At 33.4% G+C, this 23,201-nt stretch overlaps 1 non-coding gene across 1 annotated transcript; it reads right to left on the reverse strand.

Moving 5' to 3' along the window:
- Positions 1-10,522: 10,522 nt before the first annotated feature.
- On the reverse strand, positions 10,523-10,595 carry Trnar-acg (transfer RNA arginine (anticodon ACG)). Its single transcript has one exon. It is a non-coding gene; the product is annotated as a tRNA-Arg (tRNA).
- Positions 10,596-23,201: the final 12,606 nt, after the last annotated feature.

The raw sequence follows: 23,201 nt of genomic DNA on the forward strand, positions 1-23,201 counted from the left end.
ATACATCACTTTTTGTTTTGCGATGGGCGCAACAGCAAAGACGTCACGTTTTTTATGTTCTTTTCCTCCTTTGCGGTATAGGTTCAAGCATGCCTGCCTGCCTACTATCACATTTTTTTTTGCTCAACACACACCTAAAACAGCCGGGCAACGCCGGGCAACGCCGGGCAACGCCGGGCAACGCCGGGCACCCAGGCTAGTTTAAAATAAATACGTTGTAAAAAGCGACATTCGTTTTATTGATTTGAAAAACTACTTAGCTGTAATTATATTTAAGGTTAGAAAACGGTGTATATTTATTGTTATAAAATTATTTAAATTGCAACCATTTTGAATAAATGAATAAATAAGATATATTTGTTGTATTATTTAAAGAATATTTATTTACGGATTATTTTGCGTGCAATAACAGTTATTTTTAAAGAATAAATATGTCCTTTTAATCGTATTGAACCCGATAAAAATTTATAATTTCAAAAAGAGTATTATTATTATTAACAAGATTATTATTATTATTATTATTATTATTATTATTATTATTATTATTGTTATTGTTATTGTTATTGTTATTAACAAGACAGTAACTGAGGTTCAATGTTTAACAACATGGATCTATATTATATATGATTGTTTTTTTTTTGTTTTTGTTTTTTGGAATTCATTGAGATGAGTAATTTGTATATTTATTTATTTATTTTGCGGACTGTTAAATTCGTCTTCATATTTGTTGTTCTTTCTTCCACCACGTTTCGACCAAATATTCCTTTCGCCTTCTTCAGGTGGTTAACCGTGACGAGATAAGGGTGCTGAGACGCTTAACTGTATCCTCGGTAATTACTGCCTTCCATAATTGTTGTCTTACCACGTTTTGGCCAACGAATCATCTAGCCTGTTTTCGGTAGGATTGAAACCGCCATCTTCAGACAATGCTCACCTGGAACCGTAGACATTCAACGCCTCCATCTAGGTGAGCATTGTCTGAAGATAGCGGGTTCAATCCTACCTAAAGCAGGCCAGATGATTAGTTGACCAAAATATTTTGAGGCAGCAATAACTATAGAAGGCAGTAATTACTGAAGATACAGTTAAGAGACTCAGCATTCCTCTCTTGAAGAAGGCCAGAGGTTGTGTTGGCCGAAACGTGGTGAAACAACAACAACGATTAAGATAACACTTCGCAAAACAAATAGACAAATAAACATAGATCGATAATGTTTAATTCGTCAAGTTCGATCTCAGGTTATTCAACTTAAACACTTTCACTTAAGATAATGGCAACCTTTCCATGGTTTGTTCTATAAGTATCCGGCCGTTTTAACGAAATAATTCTAACTAGAAAACATCGTGACAACCAATTATTTGATTCATGCCAAACTAGCGTGGGTGGTTGGCGGTGTCTGGATGTTTGGAGGTGTGTGTTAAGCACAAAAAACAGTGGTAGGAGGCAGGTAGACTAAACCCCGAACCGCGAAGGAGGAAAAGAACGTGAAAAAAAACGTGACGTTATTGCAGTTGCGTCCATTGCCAAACCGGAAGTGATGAGGGTTAAAATTAATCAATCGAAAAGAGTGGGTGATTTTCGAAAATATCGGCGGAAAAAGCCACCTCTCCTTGTAGAAAAGTGCCCAGTTGAGGGCGAAGGAATTAATGTTTTTGGTCATTTTTTATATTTGTGGTCCTAAGGCTGGTGCATCAAAATGATACCAATCCCGTAAAAATCAGTCGCCTCTATGGAAAGTTTTAGGTAGACCTGCATACATACATACATTTATGCAGACAGGTGAAATTTATATTATAGAAGAATAGATGAATTATTAATAGCAAATTACAAAGATTCATTAGAATCCAATCTGGAATTTACTGAAGATTTTGTTTAATAATAAAATGTTTAATAATAAATATAATTTATGCATGTATGTATGTACTTCTCTTAGTCTCTCTGTCTGACCGTCTGTCTGCTAGTTTCACCTTTTCTCGTATACTATTGGACTGATCCGTTTGAAATATTACATGGCACTTTGGTATACGATGCAGTGAAGTATTATGGTAACTATTTGGTGCGCAATTAGGGTTAATTTACTAAAGATATTTATTAGAAGTATGTGCACAGAATTAAGTATTATGGTATCCGTTCAATGTACAGTCAGGGATTAATATGGATTAGTATTAAATTAAAAATTTAGTTCAAATTTAAACATATTAAACTATCAATTACGCATGAAGCATTCACTCTAATTCCACAGGCTATAAAATTTGCATTTTAAAAACACGCAAAAAGTCTAGCTATATTTATATAATGACATCTGATTTATTTATTCCTGACGGTAAAAACAACTCATTTAATTTACCATTTAAAAATAAAAATCTACACTAGAAAAAAAAAACTGCAGAAATTAAATTATACATCGTAAAGAGTTGTGAAAACGCTTCAAGATTTAGATCGATGCTCCGGGGTGACACCGGGTTACTTCTGTAGATATTAAGAAGAATGTCTCACAAAACTTTACACTCTCAGTTATTTGACATTATTAAACTTTAAACGTTTATATTTTAATGTTTTCGTAGTGAATATTTCTTTATTCATCGCACGGACGACTAAAGCTCTTCGAAAAATTACATTCGGTTGACTGAGAAATGTTATCGCTTCCTTTTTAATCATCGAATTGAAATATTAGAAGAAAAGTATTAAATTATAAAAACAAATCCATTATTAAATTTAAAATACAAAGAAATATTGTGAGACTTGACATAGTAATATGAGACAATAGAGTGAAAGAGAGTAAAAACCTTAGTAGCAGTCAGTGTCCCCCAATAATTCCAGCATAAACTGACCTGGTAACAAGTAAATGCCGAGGCATTATGAACAACATGAAAAGAAACTGGAATTTTTGGTAGATTTTAACAATTTCAGTGATCATAGAAACTTGTTCGTGCATGTGGTGCAATATATTTAGAAAGAGTAGTATTAATTCTATGTTTCTTTAAATGTTTATGTTTCTTTAAACTAGACATTCTTTACAAAGTAATAAAAGCAACTTCTGATTTTCATGAGTCAAACACACATAACCACAAAGTCTAAAGGCAGCAGATCACCCATGACAATACAATACGTTAAGTATTCGTACACATGCACACATATCACTATCCATAAACTGTCAATTTCTCTGATATTATCCTATATACCATACGTTATCCTATATGCATACCTTATCCGGTATGTCATATATGTGTACCATATATTATCCTATATACCACACATTTATCCTATACAACCATACATTTATCTTATATACCATATATTATCCTATATGCCATACATTTATCCTATATACCATACATTTATCTTATATACTATACATTTATCCTATATGCCATACATTTATCCTATATACCACACATTTATCCTATATACCATATATTATCCTATATGACATGCATTATCCTATATACAATACATTTATCCTATATACCATACATTTATTCTGTATACCATACATTTATCCTATATGCCATATATTATTCTATATGACATGCATTTATCCTGTATACGATACATTCATCCTATATACCATATATTATCCAATATGACATACATTTATCCTATATACCATATATTATCCTATATACCACACATTTATCATATATACCATACATTTATTCTATATACCATACATTAATCCTATATACCATACATTATCCTTTATACCATAATTTATCCTATATACCATACATTATATTATGTGCCATACATTACCCTATATACCATACATTATCCTATATGCCATACATTAATCTATATACATACATTTATCCTATATATCATACATTATCTTATATGCCATACATTATCCTATATGATATATTATCCTATATGTCATACATTATTCTGTATACCATATATTTATTCTATATACCATACATTTATCCTATATACTATGCATTATCCTTTATACCATACATTATCCTACATGCCATACATTATCCTACATACCATATATTTATGGTATACATTACTATATATACCATAGATTATCATATATACCACACATTATCCTCTATGTCATACATTATCCTATATACTATATATTTATCCTATATGCCATACATTATCCTTTATACCATACATTATCCTATATGCCATATATTACCTTATATACCATACATTATCCTATATACAATAGATTATCCTATATACCATGTATTTATCCTATATACCATACATTTAATCTGTATGCCATACATAATCATTATATTATATGCTGTACATTATCCTATATACTATACATTATCCTATATACCATACATTATCCTATATACCATGAATTATTATATATGCCATACATTATCCTATATGTCATATATTATCCTATATACCATACATTATCCTATATACCATACATTATTCTATATACCATTCATGCAACTCTGATGAGTTTTAAAGCATCTGAAATTGCTAAGTAAGATCTACTATATAATCTTCGTTTTTATAACGACCACCGTTTTGTCGACTAATATAGTCGGGACATGCCAAAATTTAGAAGACTCTCGAAAAAAGTGTCTTATACATATATTTTTTTAACATATTTACAATTAAATATACGGCACACTTAGAGAGCAGTCACAAAAAGATTGTTTTCTACTTAGGATTTTATATATTGGGCTTTAAATTTCATTTAAATAATGTATATTTCAAATTTTAATAAAGGTTTAGGTATCATAGCTCTATTGTGAAGTGGGATGTTTACAGATTCGAAATCATTTCTAATGTCTTGTCCCAAACATTTTATACTTGTGATTTAACTTTGTTTAAAAGTGGGTTGATTGAAGTCTTAACGAAAGTTTGACTTCACAGCTTCCTTTCATTGTCGCCCTCAGAACATTTTACACATAAATACCTTTTTACACATGAATAGATTTTTCGTTTTGTGTAGATTCTCTAACCTTTTCTTTATTAGGAATCACTCAAAAAATTTGCAAGTACAGGGTGGGCCAAAATAAGGGTCCTATCTTTAAATTTGAATAACTTAAAATAAAAGTTAAACTCACCAAACTTTATGTGTGTGTAGACTGACCATTCCGAGATTTTTTTGAAATAAACAAAACAAATTTTGGCCGATAAACACTTCTTAAAACTTACATGAATTTATGAATTTTTAAAAATAGGACCCTTATTTTGGCCCACCCCGTGTATATATATATATATGTGTGTGTGTGTGTGTGTGTGTGTGTGTGTGTGTATCATTGGACTGTTGTTGTTCGTCGATTCGTACGTTGAGTTATTTAGAAAATTATGTGTGAATTTGTCAACATCATCATTATCATGTACTGGATATGTGTGAGTCTTAAACAAACTCTTTATTTAAAAAAAAATCTAAACGTCTGTAAATCATATCAATTGGACTGTTGTTTGTCGTCGATTCGTACGTTGAGTTATTTGGAAAATTATGTGTGTGTTTGTCAACATCATCATAATCATTATCATGTACTAGGAAGAAAAAGATCAGGATGGAAAAGGGACAAAAACAGTCCAACCGCTGATGACTTACTATGTATGAGTTGGAATTTTCCTTTATGTGTATTTTACATGTACGTGTGTGTACGTATGTATATGCATATGTATGTATGTGCGTATTTGTGTGCCTCTACGTGATTATGGTTGCATGTGTATGCACATGCATACGTGTGTTGGCATACATCTGTATGGACGCATGTGTTTATTGTCATATGTATGTGGGGTGGAGAGGATTCCCGTAAGCCGTGGTGAAGTCAACCCCTCTAGGAGAAACAAATCTTAGATTTTAAAAAAAAAACATAAAGCTGGAGACCAGTACCCGCATTAAGCTGGTCTGCAGTTTTACGTGTTGCTGGGTATCTTGCTCTTGCTTGTTGCTGGATGTCAACATTTTGAACCGAGAGAGAGATTTAGCTGTCGTACAAAGCTAAAACTCTGGAACATCATCTGTGTATAGATACTCCCTCAGCCATGGAAATGTTGTGATGCCTGTAGCCCTGAAATGCTGGAAGCATGTAGTAATTAATCTGCCATCATTATATGTATATATGTATGTATAGGTGTATGCATGTTCATGTACAGGTGTATGTATATGTGTGTATATCTATGTGTATGTGTATGTATATGTGTATATATATGTCTATATGTATATGTGTGTATGTATATACGTATATATATATTGTTTGTATGTATGTGTATATATGCATGTGTGTATGTGCATATATGCATGCGTGTATGTGTATATATGCATGTGTGTATGTATGTATATGCATGCATGTATATGTGTATGTATGTACATATTTGTGTATGACTGCATATTCATGTATGTGTATGTATATGTAGGTAAGTGTATATATATGTGCATATGTGTACATATGTGTATATGTATGTATATGTGCGTATGTATTTGTATATGTGTGTGTATTTATATGTATGTGCATGTGTATGTATGCGTGTGTGTATGTATATGAATGTATGTGCATTATGCATTGTGTATGTATATATGTATATATGTGTGTATGTTTACAAATGTGTATATGTATGTATATGTGAGTATGTATTTGTATATGTGTGTGTATTTATATGTATGTACATGTGTATGTATTGCGTGTGTGTATGTATATAAATGTATGTGCATTATGCATTGTGTATGTGTATATCTATATATGTGTGTATGTATATATATATATATATATATATATATATATATATATATATATATATATAAGAGAGAGAAAGGGAATAAAAAGGGAGATTATACTTTTACTAAACAAGAAATATTGATATTTATTAGTTTTCTTTTAGATTGTATTTTTACAATAAACAACAAATTGATGAAGCAATTGTTGAACAAACATTTTGGAAAAATCTCTTAACTTGTTACTGTGATGCGACGCGTTGTGTATTAACCTATCGTAATAACTAATCACACTACCGTGAACCTTCTTATGCGCGGTGAAATGCACAAAATTACCTGACAATAGTTCAGAATATCCGGCACCGTTGTTAATATCATCAATTTTCCCTTGAGTGGTAGGTCACGGCTTCAACAATAAAAAAAACTACATTTCACAACAACGTTCGTTGGTTAGTAATCGCATGTCGTTAGTACGAAACCTACAGAGAGAGAACAAGTAATAAGAACGCCATTATCCAAAATTTAGAATACGTCAAACAATGGATAAGTCTTGTGCGTGATACGCATGAAAATATTTATCTACTGTTTTAATTTGCGGTACATTTCATCTTTTCTTAATCTATAAATATAAAAGCGAAAATGTATGTATGTATGTGTGTTCGCCTTTTCTGTGTGTCTACAAAAGGCTTCTTTCAGAGAAGCGGTCGCTCGGTTCACAACTTTTTAAAACTTTTTATATCACATACAAATCTTAATATCTCACACTTAACAACGAAGCTCGCCTGTCTATTTAATTTGGTCGATTTTGGGAAGATAAATATCCAATATTTGTCGCTCGCTGCATGTGGGTTAGTCTTCTTCCTATAACATCTGGGGGGGGGCGAGGAAAAAAGCGTTCAGCAGTAAATGAAATCCAGCAGTCAAACTGACCTCATTAACTCATTAAAACGAGCACCTGCTAAATCCAACTAATTAAATAAATTCAAACATTCTTCCGTAAGCATGTCGTTGTGGGTCAATCGTTAGCGTCGCACTTTTTTTTTCACAACTTTGCCTCAACGGTTCGGGTTCGATCCTCATACTTACATTTTTTAAACCCCCCCCAACCACCACCACCAAACACCCGGGCAACGCCGGAGTCTTTTTCCTATAACATCTTGGGGGTGGAAAAAAAGCGTTCAGCAATAAATGAATACTATCCCGCAGTTGACCTCATTGTCTCATTAGAACGGGCACCTGCTAAATCCAACTAATTAAATAAATTCAAACGTGTTTCCGTTAGCATCTCGCGGTGGAGCAATGGTTAACATCGCACTTTTTTTTCACACTTTAATTTACAACTTTGCCTCAACGGTTCGGGTTCAATCCTCATACTTACTTTTTTTTTTAATCCCCCGTCACACCTCCAAACACCCGGGCAACGCCGGGTACCCCTCGCTAGTTTATAAATATAAAAGCGAAAATGTAAAAAGATAAATATTCAATATTTGTCGCTCGCTGCATGTGGGTTAGTCTTCTTCCTATAACATCTGGGGGGGGGGCGAGGAAAAAAGCGTTCAGCAGTAAATGAAATCCAGCAGTCAAACTGGCCTCATTAACTCATTAAAACGAGCACCTGCTAAATCCAACTAATTAAATAAATTCAGACGCTTTTCCGTAATCCTGTCGTTCTGGGCCAATCGTTAACGTCGCACGTCCTTTTTTTTTTCACATCTTTGCCTCAACGGTTCGGGTTCGATCCTCATACTTACTTTTTTTTAATCCCCCCCAAACATCCGGGCAACGCCGGGTACCCCTCGCTAGTACTTTCATAAATCAGAGTCCATTTTTTGTTGGCTGTTTTTGAACCCAATCAACAACGGGTACTTTTGCTAGTCTAATTTATAAAACTCATATTGTCTGTCTGTTTGTCTTTCTGTCTTTCTTTCTTCATATTTTCAACATCTATTTCGACTTAAACTAAAAATTGCAGAGTGATTGGACTTTTATGTGCCGTTCTTTTATTGGTCTTTTAGCCGGTTAAAATAGTTTTTGAGGGGTGGGGTCAAAACAGGTCAAAATTGAAAAAAAAAACGTTATTCATTTTGTACATTCATCTTATGATTATTTTAATTAGTTCGAATGCGTGTCACGTTGGTAGAATTAAAACGTCATCAGGTTTGTATGCTACAATTTTGTTTTCGGTTTCAATTCTAGCTAATGGCACACACATCTTTTTTTTTAAAATCATGACGATAATAATATATACAAAATCTGGACGAATTCAAATATCATATTTAAGCGTATTTTACGCCTGGGCAAAGCCTGGTGCACCTTATTTCGCTAATATACATACACACACACACACACACACACACACACACACACATATATATATATATATATATATATATATATATATATATATATATATATATATAGGGTAATTGTCTAATTAATAATGCAAAAGACTGATTTTCGATTGATACTACATTAGTTTCATCTTTCATCGATATATTCTGTTCTCAGGAAATCAGCCGGCAGGGCTAAAGATATCAAATATACCCGATCTATATTTTGAGAGTGTGACACGCTATAGTATTTCTCAGGAAATCTTATTTTGTTTTATATTTTTTCTACTTTACAAGAACTAATCTTTGCCAAACTTTTCCGATGTCATCATTTGTATTGTTAACAAATTTTGTTTCGTTTTTATGTGTCACCTGAAAATCGCCAACGAAATCCGTTTCATAACCGCGTAAAAAGTTATAGATTTAGATTCGAAATGCAGAGTTTGAAAGATATTCAATTTGGGTTAAATCCCTGAAATTCAGTATCCAAAGTTGAGACGTCGGAAGTGAACTCGGCTTTGTTAAATATTGAACGGAATCAGTAAACATGAAATGAAATACAAACCCACATGAAACTTTTTTCATAGAAACGTTTTATGAAAAAAATTTTAAAGTAACTTTTTGGTGTGATAACGCCGAAATCACTGATAAAAACTTCCACGCATTTTTATGACAAAATTCTGTGAAACAGTCTCGTGATAGACTTATTCTAAGAACTTAAAAAATGCAAGTTTATTTTTATTGTTTATCTGTTTTAAATATCTATCTAGTATTTAATATATTATTTCAAAAAGAAATTTATATAAATGTAAATAATAAAAATTCTCATGAGATTTTTTTGCTTCGTGATAACGCACGTAACTAATGAAATTATCACTCTTTATTTATTGTTTTGTGATAACACAATTGTCAAAACAAAAACATAATAGAAATGTAAACATTAAAAGTTGACATTTTTATTGATTTATGATAACACAAGAAGAAGGGTTTAAACTAGAATACACTTTGAAGTAAACTATGTGTTCGTATTTCGTTTCATATTAGTGACTTTCGTTCCGTTCCATATTTAAGCTAACTCTGTCCCTTTCTTACGTCTTTACTTTATATACTGAAATTTTTTAATTTGACCTCAATTTAATCCTCTGTAGAAGTTAATTTCCGTTTATCTTTCCAGTACTCCATTCCAATCCCCTAATTATCTACCGCAGGCTCCACAACTATCCACATAATGTTATTGGAAATTCAGTAAATAATCAATTCGAGATGATTGGTTCACAAATATGAACATTCTAATTTTGTACAGTTTTATGTATCTTATTATTTAATACTAGCGGCTGCACCGCGTCAGTACACACAACGCAGAGTCAAACACAAAATCGAGTACACTCAACATCAAGTACACTCAACATCGTCTTATCACCAACGCTTAACTTGTGAACTCGGAGTATGCACAAATCAAAATCACTGAAAAAAACAAAAATACCTTAACTAAGGGTAAGGATAATGAGTAAACGTTAGATAAAATGATGGTGAAAATTATTACGAACTTGCCAGGATTCGAACCTGGAATCTTCTGATCCGTAGTCAGACGCGTTATCCATTGCGCCACAAATCCCGTATACAGTAAGTGTCAAATTCCGTTGACATGGGTAGGTAACTTTTTCGACTTGCACGAAGCGGCCCATAAAACTCTAATTTCGGGCTTTTGTGTGACTCGGCGTTGTTTGTTACCAACCATACATAGATAAGGACAATCTAGGGACTCACACCTTTCAAGGAAATAAAAAAAATTTTAATTCGGTGCATCCGTTCGAAAGTTTTATTAGTAGATATATACTCACATGAATAAATAAATAAATAAATAAACATTTAGAATTTTATTATTAATAGTATAGATGCCCTTATATCATATCTGTAGTAATATATTTTTCTACATAGTTACCAGAATTCGCAATGCACCGTTGCCAGCGATGGAGGAGGTAACACTGCGTGGACGTACAGAGGGCGGTCTGTTACTTCAACTCAGTAATAACATATGTAATATTAAAGAATATTAATAATAAACTACCGGGATTGGGGCGCCGGCTTTGCCCGGTAGTAAAATACGCTTAAATATGATATTTCTATTTGTCCGGAGTTCGTATACATTATTATAGTGTCGGGATTTAAAAAGAAGGGGGGGATTTGGGTATCATCAGCTAGAATCGAAACCGAAACCGTAACATTTAAAGTTATATTAAAAAAACTATTTTAACCGGCTAAACACTCATAAAAGAACAATAGTGAGTTTAATGAATACCATATATAAACGGCTATATGTCTGTCTGTCGGTTTGTCTGCCTGTCTCCATATTTTAAAACTCTATCTCCCTCTGAAACTAAAATCGTATACCGGTGCTAGCGGCCTCAAATAGTTGGATTTTTTTACGGGCTGTTTTTTTATGGGTCTTTAGCCAGTTAAAATTCTTATTAGAGGTCAAAAATGGGTTATAATTGAAAAAATCGTTAAACGTTCCGTACATTTATCTTATGACATTTTTTTTTTAATTTTTAATCAGCCTATGTGTATCACGTTGGTACAGTGTGAACGTAACCAGATTTCAATGCTGAAGTTTCGCTTTCGATTCACGCTGATGACACCTAAATACGGTTTTTTTTTCACTTTTGAAAAATTTCCCCATGATAACGCCTTTGTAGAGTAGATATTGCTCCGCATATTACACGGAAAGATTCCTATGATAAAATTTTAAAAAATAATAATATATAAGAAAAATAAATGAATAAAAATAAATAATGGATAATTAATTATATAAGAAAACGTTATATATATATATATATATATAGATAGATAGATAGATAGATAGATAGATAGATAGATATAAACGAGATCATCAGATTTAATAGCAAACACAGACAACATCTTAATAGAAAGATCGAAATAAATTTCATATTAATTTTGAACAAAACAATATTTCTTTCTTAGCGCGGTTTCCATGACAACACATACGCGTGTTTAACAAGCTCTGTTGCCCACTGTTAATTCCGGTTCAAATAAATTACCAGCTGATTTTCTCGTTCGGAAAAATACATGAAATAATGAATTAATAAATAAACAAAGAAAATAAGAGTGAAGATGATGATAAATAAATAATTGAACTTGAGTAATCAATATATATATATATATATATATATATATATATATATATATATATATATATATTGATATATATACACTAGCATTTCAGCCTGGTGTTGCCTGGGTGTTTGGATGTGTGTGTTGAGAAAAAGAAAGTGGTAGTAGGAAGGCAGGCTCGAACCCGTACCGCGAAGGAGGAAAATAACGGTTACGACCACCGCCAAATCTGAAGTGATTCATGCTTAAATTAAGGATAGACAATCGAAAAGAGAGGATAACTTTCAAAAATATCGGGAAAAAAGCGACCCACCCCCTGTAGAAAAGTGTCTAGTTGAAGGTGGAGAAATAAATGTTTTTTGCCAATTTTTCGATATTTGTCGTCTGAATGGTCGAACTTTAAAACGATACTGATCTTTGAAAATCCGTCGTCTCCGTCGAAAGTTTTAGGCAGACATACATACATACATACATACATACATTGGTAACTAAAAATTTTCGACCCAAACCGCCCAAAAAGCTTGCCCTATATCTGAAAAGCCTTTATGTAAAATTTCAAATGTTTAGACCAGAAATTGTCTGAGTAATTTGGTAAAGAGCGCAGAGGTAAAACATTTTTTTAACTTTGCCCCCTATTATGACCCCTTAACATTTATTTTTTGGGCTAAAAGCAAGTTATTAAGTTGATCCATGTCCAAGGAACCTATATCTAAAATTTCAAGTGTTTAGACCCAACATTGTCGGAAGAGTTTGATAGAGTTCTCAAGGTCAAATCGTTGAGTTTTGACCCCTTAGCCAAATTTCTGGCCGAAAACCAGTCATATATATTTTCCCAAATCTCAGTACCCTGTCTATCAAATTTCGAGTCTGTAGACTAAAAATTGAGTTATTTCTTTTTCCTTTATATATATATACATATTTCTATCACGTTCACGTGGTAGCTTATTATGATATAATTCCCTCAAACAAAAAGATATTCTTTAATAAATTAAAAAATTAAAAACAAGTTTTAGTCAATAACCTCTTGTAGATATCTTGTAGATAAACAAATAAAACTAGCGATCAGCAACTTGAATCAAACTAGTAGTAACGAACAAGAATACTCCCAAACTATTCAAATATATTAAGGTAATCAGCAACATAAGAACTCTAAAACTGCTGAAAGTGTTCTACAAAATATACTCCGTCGATACGTGACTCATAATGATAACAAAAAAATAAAATTTATTACCTATTGTAAAAAATCGCAGAAAACTAATCTTGTAATCAAAAACAACATTTCGCACACAAATAATTTGTTAGAAAAAAAAACAATGTAGTTTACCAATTCAACTGCCCATGACGAGAATGTGTCTCTAATAATACTAACTACATAGGCTATACTACAAACATATTGTCGCGAAGATTAACTCTCCACCTCTCTGACTCTAGTTCGATATCGCAACATTTGGGAAAACATGGCTGCCATCATTCGGAATTCATAAAATCATGGTAGAAAACACTAAGGTTTTGCAAGGCGGGAAAAAGTTTAATAAACTAAAAATACTTGAAAACATAAAACCTCAGATCAATAATATCAATTACGAAAAATGCTTATGCAGATTTTAATTTTTAAATGTATATATATATATATATATATATATATATATATATATATATATATATATAAATTAATATACTCTATACGAGGGGCGCGCAATAAGTAATGCGCCTGACCCACTTCCCATAGCAGTAGAGCAACGAAACTTGGTACAGTTATCAGTCTTTCTCTACATAGGAACCATCCAGGGTTATGCATTTCTCCCATCGTTTGATGCAGCTCTGGTGACCGTTTTTGTAGAACACCCCAGGTTGGTCCTCTAACCACGACGTGACTTCAGAAATAAAGGCTGCATTATCTGGGAAACGCTTTCCTTTCAAAAACAACTTCATGGCTGGGAAGAGGTGAAAGTCAGAGGATGCAAGGTCAGAAGAGTAGGGAGGATGAGGAGGATTTCATAACTACACGCCCGTGCTTCTGATCTGGAGACATGCGAGTTGTGGACCGGAGCGTTGTCCTGCAAGAGGAGGTACCTTTGCTGATCTTGCCCCGCCTCTTGATTTTTATAGCTTCCCTTAATCTCCTCAAAAGTGAAGCGTAATAGGCTCCAGTAATTGTGGTACCCTTTGCCAGGAAATCTGTCATCACTACTCCGTCCTGGTCCCAGAAGACTGTGAGCATAACCTTGCTAGCGGAGGGCTGCAGTCTTGTCTACTTTGGAGGTGGTGAGTCCAAGTGCTTCCACTGCATTGATTGGTCTCTGGATCATAGTGATGGACCCAGGTTTCATCCTGTGTAATCAGTCTTTTGAAAAACTTTGACTCATCTTCTTGGCACATCTCCAAATTCATCCTCGAGCACTCGACGTGTTCTCGCTTCTGGAATGGTGTGAGCAACCTGGGAAGCCATCTGGCAGACACCTTATGCATATGCAAATGGTCATGGTCATGAATGATAGTTTCCATAGACTTTTTTCTAATCTTGACATCTTGGGCTATTTGGCGAATAGTAATGCGCCGATCTTCCAAAATGGTAGCCTCAACTTGACGGAGAGATGCCTCATAAATCGCAGAATGGGGGCGACCAGATCTGGGAGCTGTTTCCACAGACTTCCAGCCATGTTTGAAATCACGAGGCCAGCGTTTTACAAGGTCATATGACGGGGCATTATCACCATAAGTTTCTTTCATTTCATCAAAAGTCTCCTGTGATGTGTGTCCTTTCAAATACAAAAACCGGATCATTGCTCGACATTCAACAGGCTCCATTTCACACCTGACTCAGTTCAAACACCTGTAAAACAGAAACCACAATTAGTTCAGAGCTGTAGTTTGCCACATAACCCGTAGACATATAAATCATTGCACATGCAAAATTTCAGCGAGATCAGACAACTGGAAGTGGGTCAGGGGCATTACTTATTGCACACCCCTCGTAAAAAAATTTTTTTAAGTTCGCCCACCTAATCCATAAGCCACCACGTGATCGTGATAATATATATATATATATATATATATATATATATATATATATATATATATATATATATAGGAAAATAATATAAGTTCTACAACACAGCATGCCTGAGGATGATAGAAGTATCTCTGTCGAAATCGGTCGCTATGGATCTAACCGATACAATTTTGAAAAAAAGAACACAAAGAAAACTATTCGGAGATTGAAGAAGATAAAAAGGAAGACAATAAAAGTGAATTCCGTGCTCTTCAATAACATTTGTTGAACGAGAAGATGCTGCCTAAATATACACAATATATATATATATATATATATATATATATATATATATATATATATATATATATATATATATATATATAAGTGTAATTGTCTGTGTGTTTGTCTGTCTGTGTACATTTCCCTACCATATTACTCTGTCAATTTTCAGTCTACAGACTTGATATTTGAGACAAGGGGCATTGAGATTTGGGACGAATCCTTTTAATCGATTTTCGGCCAAAAAATTGATCTTTGAAAACTCTACCAGACTCCTCCGCCAATTTTTAGTCTAAACACTTGATATTTTAGATGTAGATTACTTAGAGATTGATCAATCTTTTTAACTTGATTTGAGTCAAATAATAAATGTTAAGGGGTCCAAATTGGTTTCAAATTTTAAAAAAATGACCTTTCAGCCAATTTTTAGTCTAAACATTGAAAGTGTACATAAAGTGTATTCAGATAAAGGGCGAGCTATTTAATCGTTTTTTTTTTTCGATAATTTGGCTACGAATGGTCAAAGTCCAAAAGATTTGACCTCTGCGATCTCTAGCAAACTATTCAGCAATTTTATCAAAATATAATATTTAAGCGTATTTTACGACAGGGCAATGCCGGGCGCTCTGCTAGTATATATATATATATATATATATATATATATATATATATATATATATATATATATATATATAATGTGTTAATTTACTTATAATTTTATTTAACTTCAGTAGATGTCCTCAGAAATCAAGGGGCCCATTACCTATGGCTAACTCTTTTTGAGATACATAGATATTCGAATGTTCCATTAAAGTTCTTTATCTCTAAAGCACTAATTTAGTAAAGAAAATGAGAACAAAATTTTCCTCTATTCAATTAACCATTTTTATATATTTTGTATATCTTTCGTTTTGGTGGTCTTGGTCTTACTGGATTCCAGAACAATACTTTCTTTTGTCTGGTGGATTATCCAACTTTGTGCTATTACTTAATGTAACATCACTTGTGGAAGGGGCAACAATCCTCATAGAAACGAGATGTTATTTGGGCTGCGAATACTATGGGATTTGGAATATTTGGTCAGGTATCTTCATGCCAGGTTGTTCTGACAAACCCCTACACAGAGAGACCTTAGACACTCGGGGATAGTATCTAGTAGGCATTCAAGTTCTCTCCTGTAGGCATTCAAGTTCTCTATATGGTATAGCAATGCAAAATGTCTTTCTGAAATTTCTTTCTTAAGGAACAGAATTTTCAGCCTCTCTCTACTTTAATCAGTGTAATGAGAGGGGCGTGTGTCGTGGATATTAGCGTTAAGAAAACGGGCTAAAATCAAAGAGATAGAGAAATTGCTTATAAGTTGGTAATACGTGTGTGTGTGTGTGTGTGTGTGTGTGTGTGTGTGTGTGTGTGTGTGTGTGTGTGTGTGTGTGCATCTACATATCTCCGGCCTCCTTTAGAATCTTCACACCTAAAATACTCAGCAACGTAAGTAGTGTCGTGAATATTTCCCAAAACTGAAGCGAGAATCAACAAATGTTAAAATTTTGGTTTGTACAAGCTGGGGTAGGGGAAACGGAAGAGAAAACATACACTTTTAGCTAGAATTTAATTTCTGTCGGAATTTCGGGGCGTGTCCAATGTAAGGATTTTGTTTAAGAAGATACGTAGAGTGAACCAATATTTCCTCCTGTATCAGAAAACACGCTATGTGATATACGTATATCTGTACGTGATGTTGCCAAGCTAATCAAAAACCTTGATTCCAGTAAAGCAAATGGCACTGACGGTATTCCAATTATAGTACTCAAAAAACTTCAACCTGAACTAGCGCCCATACTTACAAAACTGTTTAAACGTTGTCTTAAGGAGAATAGTTTCCCATCTCCCTGGAAAATTTCATCAGTATGCCCTGTATTTAAGAATTCAGGTGATCGCTCATCCCCCTCTCAGTACAGGCCAATAAGTCTCCTGTGCGTCATGAATAAGTGTCTGGAATCTGTGTTAAATACAGAAGTAATCAACCATCTCAACAAAAATAACCTTCTTAGTGACACTCAATATGGTTTCCGTTCTGCTAGATCTACAGCAGATGTGCTCACAGTTATATCTCATAGGATTAGCAAATCTCTCGACGGAGGCAACCTTTCTAGGGCAATTGCTCTTGGCATATTTAAGGCCTTTGATAGGGTATGGCATAAAGGTTTACTTCATAAGATCTCTAGCTATGGTATTGCTGGAAATGTCTTCTCAATTATTAAATCATTTCTTTCTGATAGGTTCATAAGAGTAGTAGTTGAGGGGCAAAAATCAGAAGCTCACAGTATTAATGCCGGTGTCCCTCAGGGGTCCATCCTGGGCCCAACTCTTTTCCTGATCTACATTAATGATCTTCCAAATCACATCCTTACATCATTTGTAGACATTTATGCTGACGACACTACCATTTATGGTAGCACATCTAAGACAGTAAACGACCAAGTTCTCTCCAATTCTCTCTCCTTTGATCTTGAGCACGTAGTACAATGGGGTAAGGAGTGGCTGGTTACTTTTAATGCATCTAAAACAAAGCTTCTCTCTTTACATCATCAACATTCTGATCTACATCTTGCATCAATTGAAATGAATGGCTCTCGTCTTCAGGAGGCCTCAAGTTTTGACAAGCTTCTTGGCTTGACCATTACTCCTGATCTTAAATGGAACACGTACATCAAATCTGTTGCCAAGGCCGCTGGAAAAATGGTGGGATCTTTCTATCGATCCGATAGATATCTCACTGCTGATGCTATTCTCTATCTATATAAGAGCCAGGTACGTCCAAGGATGGAATACTATTGCCACATCTGGGCAGGAGCTGCTAGAAAGGACTTGGCCTGCCTTGATAGAGTTCAAAATAGACTTCGTAGCCTCGTAGGAGATGTCCTTTTCTCTTCCTTGCAACCTCTGTCTCACAGAAGAGATGTTGCTAGTTTGTCTCTGATGTATCGTTATTTTCATGGAAGTTGTTCGACTGAGCTTCAATCTATGGTCCCCCACTCGCCAAACTTTCACAAGAAACACTCGTGTAGCTGTAAACACTATCAATAATTCCCCCCACTCTTTATCTGTGCCTAAACCTAAACGTAGATTCCATGAACAAAGCTTATTTCTTAGAACTGCACGCCTGTGGAATTGTCTTCCGTTTTCCTGCTTTCCGGCTGACTACAATATGGTTGTCTTCAAGTCTAACGTAAATAAGTTCTTGATGAGCCGTTCCATATAAGTTATCAAATTTACCAAATTTTCATTACTAATGATTAGTATATTGTCCAATTTCTACTGTACACTCTTTAACCCTTATCCTTGAGTGGCCTCTTTGCCTTGATAATGTGGTAATGCCTATGTAAAAAAAGAACCCTTTTATGAGTAATTTGAAAGATAACGTGAAAATATCTAGACAAAAGTGCAGTATAATGAAATGACTGATAAATAGTTATACAGAAAATGGTAAAATGGTGTATATATATACATATATACATATATATATATATATATATGTGTGTGTGTGTGTGTATGTATATATATATACTTCAGAATAGTTTTTATTTAACAATCAGTTTTTATGGAAACGTGAGATTGTAAGGTTTAAAAAATATTACTGGCAGTAATATTCTATAAGTTATCCCTGCTAAACAAGAATTGCTCGGTTAAGGAGGTTAATTAATTAAATCTTTATTAAATTTTAAGGAGATTAATTTTCTAAAGCATTCTTTGTCTTGCTTAGAATAATAATAATATATATATATATATATATATATATTTAAAGTTATGAAAATATATATGGCAGTTAAGCTGTGGTTATCGCGCGTTTATATATACGCACATGCTATTGAATTTTCTAGTTAGCCAATCAGCTTCCTAGTTGCCATCTACTAGCTTAGTGCTACCTAGTGCCCAATACATAGGTAGAGCTAGATAGTAATTTATGAAAATATATATGCCAACTAAGCTACACAGAATATTTCGCGTTTCATTCTCGTGAAAATTCGTCAGGCTAATGCAATTAATTGCTTATTACTGACTCGAAGATGACTACTGAACAGATTATTCGGAATACTGAAATTGCGGAACGAAGCAAAAACTATATTTTACCACTCCAATCTTCCACACTAACTTAAAATCCGGACGGGTACATTTATTCTCCACATCATTGCAGACATCGTTCACTCTCTTCAACCTCTAAATCTAATCGTAGACGAATTCTCACGAGAACGAAACGCGGAATATTCTGTATAGCTAATTGGCATTAATATAACTTATATATATATATATATATATATATATATATATATATATATATATATATAGTACCAAATAGAAAATAAGTGAGAATATGAAGAAATCGAAAATATAAAAAACAAGTGTATAAATACTTTCGCACTTTAATCACATTTCTCGATATTTCTTTGTGCGTTCACGCGTTTCCTCCGATAAATTGGTAATGTGTCAAGATATCTAGTGTCAACGTAATGGACTCAATTTTCGTAAACAGATCTAAACATCTCTTTATGAATTACAAACTAGATGCGTATGTATATAAGGACATAGTGGCAACTATTTTCGATAGAAATATCTCAGGACAAAAGACAGAGTTTAAAATAGAGCGGAGAAGAGGCAGAGGTTGTTGAAAATGTGGAAAAGGGAGAGGGGGTACTGATAATAAAATATCGGTCCTATTTACTAACATCCCTTACGAGGATAGAATTTAACACGAGATCAGTTTTTATGTGCGGAACACCATATATCTTTATGAAGCGCTGCTAAAGCTGTCACTTCCCGAGAACTTTTATAAATCTAATTCAGCTCGAAGGATTAAAATTAAATATTGGTAGCTTTGATTATTATTTTTTGCAAAATAGAAAACCTATTTAAAAGCGCTAAGCAATTATACAAATAAAAGTATCTAATTATATAAATAATGAATGGAAAATTACTTTACTATTTGAATTATTTGGACCACTATCCTATAACGTTTTGGCCGACGCGATCATTAGGGATATGACAACAGCATACTCTTTTCCTTGTTTTGATTCTCATGTATATATTCATTGATATCTTATATGCTTTTATGTAGAGTGATGTGGTTCTAGGTTGATTAATTATGTCTAACTCTGTCGGATATACACTCGAGAGTCAAAACAATGTAAAGAATATGCTGTTGTCATAGCCCTATTTATCACCAACCTTCTTTAATCTTATTTTGTCAAACTCGGAAATTTGTACAGAATTTCGAACGAAACCCATTATTTGATCTACGAGGTTGCTTACACTCATTCTCTCAGCCATGATCGTAGGTTACATCGGTCAAAACACAAGATAAGAAGATTAGTTCAAATAATTCAAGTAATTAAATTAGCAATCGTATTCTTAAAATTCCGAAACATAAAAACATGTTCACGTTTGAAGCAACCATTTTCCTACTATATGGTCCCTAAGAACTCATGGAAATTTATCAAATGGTAATTTATTCTTATAAAAATAACTTTTATAAAGATTTTCATCGACTAATTCTATTATTATACAGTCACCGGATGTTTAAAAATGTCGTCCGTGCGTTTTATAGCATCGTCTTAACCTAGAATCTAAGTTCGAGTGAAGTTTTGAAGAGTAAGCTACAAAATATCATTCCAATTTTTGCCAAGCACGTTTTCAAATAATCGATAGAGTTTATGACGCATCGATATTTCTATAAATAATAAGATCTAAACACAGTAACCCACGACATTTAAGCCTTAGCTTTTTCAGAGTCAATCCTCCGGTGCAATAGAATCGGGACTAAGTTTTTTTTTTTTTAATTTTTTTTTACAAGGGAATCACAGAACATTATATATATATATATATATATATATATATATATATATATATATATATATATATAACTACTTCATTTACTCACATGAATTTAATATACGAAAGTATAGATTTATGCGTAAACTTTAAGTATTTACTTCAAATGTGCTCAATACGTAGGTAGAGCTAGTTAGTAATTTATAAAATATCTATGGCGATTAAGCTACACTGAATATTCTGCGTTTCATCCACTATAGGATTCGTCAGGACAATAACAATGGAAAACAAACAAATAAATAAATTAAATAAACATGAATATACATAAACGATCACACCTATATGTATATATATATATATATACATATATATATGTGCATGTATGTGTGTACACATAGGTATATTTATATATATATATAAAAGGAAGGGAAAGATCTACCGTAAACCAGTAACCTAGTTCTAAAACAGATCCTTTGTTCGATAAAATGCATGCCCATTGGCTGATAGGAAGGGGCGCGGTGGATACTAGAAAGCTGATTGGCTAACTAGAAATCCTCAACATATATAAAAACAAGAAGCAACCACAGAATTCGCGCATAAGCCTGACGAATCCTATAGTGGATGAAACGCAGAATATTCAGTGCAGCTTAATCGCCATAGATATTTTATAAATTACTATATATATATATATATATATATATATATATATATATATATATATATATATATATATATATATAGTACCAAATAGAAAATAAGTGAGAATATGAAGAAATCGAAAATATAAAAAAACAAGTGTATAAATACTTTCGCACTTTAATCACATTTCTCGATATTTTTCTGTGTATTCACGCGTTTCCTCCAATAAATTGGTAATGTGTCAAGATATCTATGATAAAGGTTAATGAATGTAAGGTGATAGTAATCGTTAATGGTGTAGGTCGATTAAAATTTGGATTATTTAAGGGTACAACTCAACAAGAACTTGTTTTTATTGGACTTGAAGGCTACAATATTGTAATCGTCCGGGAAGCAGGCCAGGATAGCAGTGTTTCTACAAGCGCGTAGTTCTAAGAAAGATTTAGGCACATATAGAGATTGGATGGAATTGTTGACAGTGGTTGTAGCTAGTTGGGTGTTTTTGTACCATGTTGCTGTCATGTTTTGTTATTCATTAGATTTCTCATATCATGAAAAACTTGTCGACATATTTCTTCACTTGCTCACTTTACTTGTTAGTTTATTGTTTTCTTCTTCCTGCCTTCAGGGCGATGATAGATTTACAACCTCAAATCTACCACTTTTCTAGCGACCACTATTGAATCTTATTCGTATAATTCGTTACTGACTCGAAACTGACTATAGAACAGATTATTCGGAAAATTAGAATTGCGGAACTAAGCAACTTTAACCACTCCAATCTTCTGGACGAGTGTGTTTATTCTCCACAGCATTGCAGACGATATTGTTCACTCTCTTCAACCCCTAAATCTAATCGAAGGAAAATAAAAAAGGGGTAAACCAATCAGAAGACACTGATAATCTAACCCTATGCACGTGTTAACATGTAGATATCATCGCAATGAAACAAAGGCAAGGAACGTATTCGACTTTTTTTCAATGGAAAGAACAGACATTTATTTACAGGTACTTTTTAGAATCACGCCTTGCCTCTTGTTCAAAAGTCTTCTCGTATTTTAATGTACTTTACAATACTATCAAACACATGGTATTCTGTCTTTGTACGACCATTTTATGACGCGTTTTTTTCCTGTCGCTTTCGGCCACGTGTGTAACATGTATCCCTCTGTCTGTCTTTAAACTCAAGGGTTCACGTTTTTTCTTCTTTTCATATTTTTCTTTCCTTCTTCATCACTGTGAAGTCACCTCGGTATTTGCATGTGTCAGTTGATACTGATGCTCCATACGTGCATCAGTCCTCTTTTATAATAAATGAGGACTTTATTTCACACCTACACTCGTTATCCA

The sequence above is a fragment of the Euprymna scolopes genome, chromosome 4, assembly GCF_053919585.1.
Source record: "Euprymna scolopes isolate OS-2025 chromosome 4, ASM5391958v1, whole genome shotgun sequence".
Taxonomy (NCBI): Eukaryota; Metazoa; Mollusca; class Cephalopoda; order Sepiida; family Sepiolidae; genus Euprymna; species Euprymna scolopes.